This window comes from Salvia miltiorrhiza, chromosome 4, assembly GCF_028751815.1.
Source record: "Salvia miltiorrhiza cultivar Shanhuang (shh) chromosome 4, IMPLAD_Smil_shh, whole genome shotgun sequence".
Taxonomy (NCBI): Eukaryota; Viridiplantae; Streptophyta; class Magnoliopsida; order Lamiales; family Lamiaceae; genus Salvia; species Salvia miltiorrhiza.
Window position 1 is genome coordinate 5,408,026 of NC_080390.1, and position 10,335 is coordinate 5,418,360.

General features: G+C 35.7%; 1 long non-coding RNA gene across 1 annotated transcript; it reads right to left on the minus strand.

The window, feature by feature from the left end:
* Positions 1-308: 308 nt before the first annotated feature.
* On the minus strand, positions 309-9,920 carry LOC131022377 (uncharacterized). The gene is made up of 3 exons (XR_009101254.1): positions 7,641-9,920; positions 1,171-5,971; positions 309-643 (listed from the first exon to the last, which is right to left on the minus strand). It is a non-coding gene; the product is annotated as an uncharacterized LOC131022377 (long non-coding RNA).
* Positions 9,921-10,335: the final 415 nt, after the last annotated feature.

Here is a 10,335-nt window from a genome sequence, read left to right on the forward strand (position 1 = left end):
CAAATTATTTATTTATTTGGGCCAAGATTTATTTAATTACTTGAGTTGATGAATTATTTCAATTGGGCCTCTCATGTTAATTATTCAAGCCCACTTCTACTTAATTAATTATTAGGCTGCCTTATGTTGAGCCTTTTAATTATTTAATCTTATAACATTACTTGTTCCTATTTATTAAGCCCGATTAATTATGAGGTTATAAAGCGAATAAGTTGTCACAGCCCGGCTTAAGCTAATGTATAGTTAAGCCGGGGAAAGGTGTGACTGGGAAAAAGGAGAAAGAAAATGAAAAAGGAAAGAGATTTAAATAATAATAATGAACCCTCTTTAACGATGAATTACTTTAGTATTGAATAATCATGAGCAAATCACTTTTAAAACTCATGAGCAATCTTTTCTAAACTGCTTAGGCAGACAACTCACAATAACACAACGACAAGTTGTCAAATTTTCCAGTGACATAATTCTCAAAGCTATTGATTTAAAATCTATACAACACATCAATAAAGTAAAATACACTAAGTGTTGCAGCGGAAATACTTAAGTGGATTACATGTATGAAGACATGGAATCCTGAGCCTAATTTAATACTTATACTTCAAAAGCTTTGCTCTGCTCGCCTCCATCTGCATCACAGCTTAACCTGCACATTTAGAAACATATGCAGGGCTGAGTACTAAAAAGGTACTCAATGGTCACATGCCGAAATAACTTTAAAGTTTGCTCTTAGAGCTATATATTGAACTTGCCATCTCAAGCATCACACAGGAGTTTTATTTAAATAACCTGTGCACGCCAAAACTGTAAAACTTATATATATCATCATAACATCATATACGTCTGCAGACAATTAACATGTATGTACCATAACTACGCATCATGTAACCTTGTGTTGAGAAGTAGGCCTCTTTCTCAAACACAGTGATCGGCCCGAAGGCTCCCGATCACAGTGACCGGCCAACCCGCTCGATGACTCACGGTCACAACTATGTGCACAAACCCTTACTGACATCTCGCTTCAGCATAGGGCCGATATCGTCTATCTCTCGTAGATGGTAACATACAAGCTCTTAAAATAATTTGGCAAGTCAATAACTTTAATATAACTTCATTCATATAATAACATAATTAAATAGTGCGCACTTCAAATTATGAGTTTAGAAAGCCCACCTGATACGCTTAACGATGTAGAAACTCTTGCTCACTTATCTATCATTGCTACTGTCACCTTCATAATAGCAAGATTCTAAAATAAGATTGGATAACTAGATAAGAAGAATTAGCTATAAATAGCATCCCAATAAACTGCTAAGGTTGCATCAACTAAACTAATCAATATACTGACTCTATGAACTTTAAGAACGTATAAACTAATATTCCTATCTTATAAGAATTCCTCTGCTTGAGAAAGTTTAGAAGTAAACAAATCCATTCCATAGAGATCAGTTTACAACTAACCATACATGTAAAACACAAAATCCCAAAGTAATTAATCATATAAACATAATTATGTCCATCAACTATCATATTAACAAGCTTAGTAATCAATAATTCTCAATAGGTAATTAGAACAATAAAACCTTAATTTGAGTTTAGTAGTTTAGGATCTCCATTAACTACCAATCACAAGTTTAAGAAACATACCCATTTGAATCCTAACTTCGAAAAAAAAATTATATAAAATCAACCACTTCAAAGAAAAATATAAACCTCACTTCTTTAGAAAGCTATTAACGTCTATATTTCTCAGAAATTTACAAAAACTCAATATCTCAAGTGGATAAGAAGTTATATGACCAAAGACAGAATCTGCACTGAACTCTGCTGCTCCGTGCAGTACATTTCAGAAAATAGTTTGACATGTCTATTGGTCTCGGATTTAGCTGAAATTTTGCAGAGATCTAATACTCATAATGAAGTAATTACTGTAAAAATTTCAAATCATTTCGAACACAGGAACACTCCCGAAAATACCTTACAAGGTACTGTCCTGTACAGCAAAACCAACAGCAATACCTTCTTCATCTCAACTCAACATATAACTCATATTTTTATCAAATAAAAGCTATAGTAACTCAAATACATCATCTTACTACACATTAGTATGCTTTAGCTTAAACGTAATTCATGTTCAACACATCAACATATAGTAGCATGCTTGATATCCTCCAACTATTGTCATATAATCTCATTTTACAATTCAAGGAGTACAATTACACAAGCATCAAACATGTAGCTAGCTTATTCCAAGAACTCCCAAATCCACTTCAACTAAACTATTAGGGAATCATGTTTTCTTGTGAATAAATACCCAAATAAAATCCCAATCAATTCTTCACATACATATAGACATGTATACATAGTCAATTGATACAAATATAAAGAAGATGAAATTCTGGGGTTCTTGAGGGAGGGTCAAAAATCGAAGCTTTGGGCTGAAGCTATGATTCCTGCCATCATTTTACTTAATTTAAAGTAATTACTAACTTAGAAACATATAACATTTTGTTTAATATCTCACTTTAGGAATCTTAGAGAGAAGTCACCTATGCCTCGATTATTATGGCATGAACTCAGAAATCACAAGCAACATCAAACACTTTCTACAATAACAAGTAGAATACTTGACTTTTCGACGACGAGGGACGCTACCCTGTTCAGTCGAGCCAAGACGACGATGATGACAGCAGCGCTTCCTGCCTCGGAGGGGATCGTGTAGCAGCAGTAGCGGCGTCGTGAATGGAGCGGCGCCGCTGAATCGCCGATCTTCCACAGACGGCGGAGGTGGCAGCCGAACCATGACGGAGGGAGTAGAAAAAGAATCAGGGCTCGTTTTCCTTTCTCTCCTTCTCAAGCATGGATTCAAGGCAGAGACGGGCGAAGCTCAGCCGTTCGTTGGCCTTCCAGTCGCGACAGTAGTAATTTCCTTCTTCTAATAATTAGGGCTCCACATCGAAAAAGAAGGGGGAACGGCGAGGACTTCCGGTGCGAGAACTTCGACCACGTTGAAGAGGAGGCTGCTGTATTGCCGAATTTCGGGCTCGGGTGACGGCGATTTCGGATTTTGAAATTAGGGCTTCTCATTTGGGTTCTTCGCTAAATTGAGAGAAGATGAGAGTAGTGCGAGGGGCACCAGGGAAGAACAGACGAGACGCCGGACTTGGACCCGACGGCAGCCGACGACGGTCGGAGCAGAGGCGGCGGCTGAATCTTCTTGAAGGTTGAAAGTAAACTCAAACTGAGGTTCCATAAAGAGAGAGGGAAGAAGGTCGACTGTTTTGGGGAGAAGAAAAGGAAATGAATCTCCTCAAACTAATATATACACTTTACAATAAATAAATGCTTATCTCAAACATTAAAAATTTAAATCCAATTATAGAAATGAGCAATATAATTCAAACCTCATTTCCCTTACTGATCGGCCCATTTGAGGTTTGTAGAAGAAATAAATAATAAGAGGAAAACTTGGCTTTTCCTATAAACCTTATTTTGTGGCCCTCAAAATTAGATCAAATAAAAATAAGAATAAATTAGAAAAGCAATTCTCTACACTAATATGACTCACGAAACTTGTGCTCCAAGCTCAAGTAGTATTTGATAGCTATCTAAATTAATAAATTATTATACACCCAATGAAATATAATACAATTCTATATACATATACTAAATTTCCTCAAACTATCACTATTAAAAAAAAAGAAAGCTCATAGATAAATAATTAAATAACATCCGTCACTTCAATTAGCCGAGCAATAAGTCGACTAATAATATTTCGTATTTATCACCAATCTCATCTCTGAAAAATAATAAAATAATCCCTTTAACTAGGAATTATAAACTTGCTTCCAAGAATGAAAATAATAAAGAAAGCAAGAATACTTAATTATTCAAATTATGCAATCATTGAATTAAAAGCTCAAGGTATTATAATAATATCTCATCTCATCTCAGTGATTCTACTTCTCTTTCTTCTTTTAGATAATAGAAAATAATATATATACTGTAGTGAAAATGCTGGGTGTTACATCCTCTCCCCCTTAAAGAAATTTCGTCCTCGAAATTTGACTACGTCAGAGAATAATGCTAGATACTTCTCTTTCACATCGAATTTGTGCATTCTTAGAATGCGGAACACTGAGAAAAACTTCATCCCCTATTTCAAAAATTTCAAATCAAATCAACGAGTATCTACAAAAAAAATTTTCTGTCGCTCTTGAGGTTCGTTGAGCAGTTGTTGAATTTGTCGGATAAGCGTAATCATTTCTTCAAGCGCATCAGGTCCTGTTACTTTTCTTTCACTTACCTCATGTCAATAGAGTGGAGATCAATATTTCTTTCCACAATAAGCTCCATATGGTGTCATATCAATTATTGCCCGAAAGCTATAATTGTAGGCCAATTCAATTACTAGCAAAAGGTTTTCCCAATTCATCCTTCAATCTAGTGCATAATGCGGCTTCTGAGTACGCGTGATGCACCTTGAGATAGTCGTCTCCTGCCTTGTTTGCGGGGAATTCGCTCCTTCTGAAAAATCATTTTTGGAAAGAGAGTTTTGGAACCCAGAATTTCTTACGATCGCCAGTGTCCCTACTGCTAAGGTCGCCACTTCTTCGCTCTAGTACAATAGTCTATGTCACATCTTCTAAGGTTTAAAGATTTCTCTCAAATTGCTCATCTGTTGTTGGATGAAAGGCTATTTTAAAATATGGCCGAATTCTCAAAGTTGAAAGACCATATAAAATTGGTCCTGTGTATCAAAGATGGACTTGGTTGTGCATTGTTGCAAAGTGAAAGAGTTATTGTTATTGGGTCATGAGAACATAGACCACAAGAACTGAATTGCTCAACATAACTTGGAACTAGCAACAATGGTATTCTGAAACGAGATGTGGAATTGATACACCTCATAAAAGTTTAAAATACTTATTCGAGCAAAAGATCTAAGTGTGAGACAAGGAATATAGCTCGAATTAGTAAGGGACTATGATTGTAGAATAAATTATCACCCACGCAAAGCCAATATAGTAGTGGATGCCTTGAGTAGAAAAACTCAAGTTTACTAAGGATTTCTCCTTACCCATGAAGAAAAATTCTCATCAAGGATTTGAAAGTTGGATTTACAAATGGTTCTACCACAGCAAACAAGAGAAGCTGTAATTGCAATGTTAACAATGATTTTTGATTTGAGAAGAAGAATTGTTAAAATACATGGGGAAAATAAAAAGGAGAAAAATTATGGGTAAGGATTTTGATAGAAGGGGTCAATACTTGCCAAAAAGCTAGGGGTACTGCTATCATGTTTGAGAAAAGTTGTGTACCCAATACTGAACAGTTGAGAGTAAAGCTCATGATACGCTATATACTGCCCACCACAGAAGCACTAAATTATATCAAGATTTCAAACAAAACTTTTGGTGGGAGGGATGAAATGGAAAAGAGATATCTTCATTAGTTGAAGGAATGTTTGGCTTGCAATAGCTGAAAGAATATTTGGTTTGCCAACAAGCAAAGGCACTACATCAAAACTCTATCAAAAGTTACAACTAATATATGTGTCAGCCTTATAAGGCATATATCCAGCTATATCACAAAACCCTTGATCACATTCAGCTACTGTCTTCTTCTATTGCTTTAAATTGTTAAATTACGTCTCCTTTTGCTGACGACGGCTTCTGGAAATATATTCTTGGTAAAAGCTTCTATGATCTGACCCCAAATAAGACTCTCTAATCGCTCGAGGGTATATATCTTCTGCTTCGTCTCCCACTAATAACCAGTCGATCCTTGTTGAAATAACATACAAGAAGGTGCTCTTGATCATTGCATCACAGGAAGCGAAACTCGCGAAACTCTACTATGAATAGGGGGATTTTGACGATGAAAAACTTTCTGCAATTCTTCTTTCCAGATGAGGGGGGAGGAGTAAATTCTCTAAATTGTTCATCTGGTGGATGGCAGGTTTCCACTTCTTCTTTTGAGACATCATGCCGAGTAAATACACAAAATCTCCAAAATTGAGTTTTCACCCCATCAATAAAGTCAAACTCCTACTTAACTAGAATCAAACTAAGTTATAAAACTCATACACCAAAATTCAAGTCATAAAACGCAAGTAAATCTCAATAATAACCTAGTAAATGACCACTTTGATCACTTCATATCATGAGAAAATTTGCCTCAATGAGTTCTCATACGAAAGATAGGAATATATGTTGCAAAAAGCTCTTAGTATTAATTGTGGTGCCGTAACTGTATAACATCACTACTAGTACTAGGTTACATCGCGACTGATATACGTCATTATTGTATCATCAAACTTTCTATATCTCCATCCACATATCAAAACACAAATATTAAAATATGAATAACACTTTTATCCATTCAAATCTCAAAAGTTCGTATAGGCAGAGGATACTCATAAATAACTCATGTTGTCCATGCTCATTTTAAAATATATAAGTTTCCATCATACTAATACTTGCAAAACTGCAACTCATATCTCAAACTTGTTTAAAAATGTAACATGCTACTTCAAAACTCTGAAAATCCGTACCTGGCTAAGTTGGATGAGATGGAGAGCAGAGCTTTTACTATATTACTCACACTAGTCCAAAGATTCAAATTTAGACTAGACTCAAAGGAATATTTAGGCTCAGAGCAAACGACCTGCTCTGATACCACTCTGTCACAGCCCGGCTTAAGCTAATGTATAGTTAAGCCGGGGAAAGGTGTGACTGGGAAAAAGGAGAAAGAAAATGAAAAAGGAAAGAGATTTAAATAATAATAATGAACCCTCTTTAACGATGAATTACTTTAGTATTGAATAATCATGAGCAAATCACTTTTAAAACTCATGAGCAATCTTTTCTAAACTGCTTAGGCAGACAACTCACAATAACACAACGACAAGTTGTCAAATTTTCCAGTGACATAATTCTCAAAGCTATTGATTTAAAATCTATACAACACATCAATAAAGTAAAATACACTAAGTGTTGCAGCGGAAATACTTAAGTGGATTACATGTATGAAGACATGGAATCCTGAGCCTAATTTAATACTTATACTTCAAAAGCTTTGCTCTGCTCGCCTCCATCTGCATCACAGCTTAACCTGCACATTTAGAAACATATGCAGGGCTGAGTACTAAAAAGGTACTCAATGGTCACATGCCGAAATAACTTTAAAGTTTGCTCTTAGAGCTATATATTGAACTTGCCATCTCAAGCATCACACAGGAGTTTTATTTAAATAACCTGTGCACGCCAAAACTGTAAAACTTATATATATCATCATAACATCATATACGTCTGCAGACAATTAACATGTATGTACCATAACTACGCATCATGTAACCTTGTGTTGAGAAGTAGGCCTCCTTCTCAAACACAGTGATCGGCCCGAAGGCTCCCGATCACAGTGACCGGCCAACCCGCTCGATGACTCACGGTCACAACTATGTGCACAAACCCTTACTGACATCTCGCTTCAGCATAGGGCCGATATCGTCTATCTCTCGTAGATGGTAACATACAAGCTCTTAAAATAATTTGGCAAGTCAATAACTTTAATATAACTTCATTCATATAATAACATAATTAAATAGTGCGCACTTCAAATTATGAGTTTAGAAAGCCCACCTGATACGCTTAACGATGTAGAAACTCTTGCTCACTTATCTATCATTGCTACTGTCACCTTCATAATAGCAAGATTCTAAAATAAGATTGGATAACTAGATAAGAAGAATTAGCTATAAATAGCATCCCAATAAACTGCTAAGGTTGCATCAACTAAACTAATCAATATACTGACTCTATGAACTTTAAGAACGTATAAACTAATATTCCTATCTTATAAGAATTCCTCTGCTTGAGAAAGTTTAGAAGTAAACAAATCCATTCCATAGAGATCAGTTTACAACTAACCATACATGTAAAACACAAAATCCCAAAGTAATTAATCATATAAACATAATTATGTCCATCAACTATCATATTAACAAGCTTAGTAATCAATAATTCTCAATAGGTAATTAGAACAATAAAACCTTAATTTGAGTTTAGTAGTTTAGGATCTCCATTAACTACCAATCACAAGTTTAAGAAACATACCCATTTGAATCCTAACTTCGAAAAAAAAATTATATAAAATCAACCACTTCAAAGAAAAATATAAACCTCACTTCTTTAGAAAGCTATTAACGTCTATATTTCTCAGAAATTTACAAAAACTCAATATCTCAAGTGGATAAGAAGTTATATGACCAAAGACAGAATCTGCACTGAACTCTGCTGCTCCGTGCAGTACATTTCAGAAAATAGTTTGACATGTCTATTGGTCTCGGATTTAGCTGAAATTTTGCAGAGATCTAATACTCATAATGAAGTAATTACTGTAAAAATTTCAAATCATTTCGAACACAGGAACACTCCCGAAAATACCTTACAAGGTACTGTCCTGTACAGCAAAACCAACAGCAATACCTTCTTCATCTCAACTCAACATATAACTCATATTTTTATCAAATAAAAGCTATAGTAACTCAAATACATCATCTTACTACACATTAGTATGCTTTAGCTTAAACGTAATTCATGTTCAACACATCAACATATAGTAGCATGCTTGATATCCTCCAACTATTGTCATATAATCTCATTTTACAATTCAAGGAGTACAATTACACAAGCATCAAACATGTAGCTAGCTTATTCCAAGAACTCCCAAATCCACTTCAACTAAACTATTAGGGAATCATGTTTTCTTGTGAATAAATACCCAAATAAAATCCCAATCAATTCTTCACATACATATAGACATGTATACATAGTCAATTGATACAAATATAAAGAAGATGAAATTCTGGGGTTCTTGAGGGAGGGTCAAAAATCGAAGCTTTGGGCTGAAGCTATGATTCCTGCCATCATTTTACTTAATTTAAAGTAATTACTAACTTAGAAACATATAACATTTTGTTTAATATCTCACTTTAGGAATCTTAGAGAGAAGTCACCTATGCCTCGATTATTATGGCATGAACTCAGAAATCACAAGCAACATCAAACACTTTCTACAATAACAAGTAGAATACTTAACTTTTCGACGACGAGGGACGCTACCCTGTTCAGTCGAGCCAAGACGACGATGATGACAGCAGCGCTTCCTGCCTCGGAGGGGATCGTGTAGCAGCAGTAGCGGCGTCGTGAATGGAGCGGCGCCGCTGAATCGCCGATCTTCCACAGACGGCGGAGGTGGCAGCCGAACCATGACGGAGGGAGTAGAAAAAGAATCAGGGCTCGTTTTCCTTTCTCTCCTTCTCAAGCATGGATTCAAGGCAGAGACGGGCGAAGCTCAGCCGTTCGTTGGCCTTCCAGTCGCGACAGTAGTAATTTCCTTCTTCTAATAATTAGGGCTCCACATCGAAAAAGAAGGGGGAACGGCGAGGACTTCCGGTGCGAGAACTTCGACCACGTTGAAGAGGAGGCTGCTGTATTGCCGAATTTCGGGCTCGGGTGACGGCGATTTCGGATTTTGAAATTAGGGCTTCTCATTTGGGTTCTTCGCTAAATTGAGAGAAGATGAGAGTAGTGCGAGGGGCACCAGGGAAGAACAGACGAGACGCCGGACTTGGACCCGACGGCAGCCGACGACGGTCGGAGCAGAGGCGGCGGCTGAATCTTCTTGAAGGTTGAAAGTAAACTCAAACTGAGGTTCCATAAAGAGAGAGGGGAGAAGGTCGACTGTTTTGGGGAGAAGAAAAGGAAATGAATCTCCTCAAACTAATATATACACTTTACAATAAATAAATGCTTATCTCAAACATTAAAAATTTAAATCCAATTATAGAAATGAGCAATATAATTCAAACCTCATTTCCCTTACTGATCGGCCCATTTGAGGTTTGTAGAATAAATAAATAATAAGAGGAAAACTTGGCTTTTCCTATAAACCTTATTTTGTGGCCCTCAAAATTAGATCAAATAAAAATAAGAATAAATTAGAAAAGCAATTCTCTACACTAATATGACTCACGAAACTTGTGCTCCAAGCTCAAGTAGTATTTGATAGCTATCTAAATTAATAAATTATTATACACCCAATGAAATATAATACAATTCTATATACATATACTAAATTTCCTCAAACTATCACTATTAAAAAAAAAGAAAGCTCATAGATAAATAATTAAATAACATCCGTCACTTCAATTAGCCGAGCAATAAGTCGACTAATAATATTTCGTATTTATCACCAATCTCATCTCTGAAAAATAATAAAATAATCCCTTTAACTAGGAATTATAAACTTGCTTCCAAGAATGAAAATAATAAA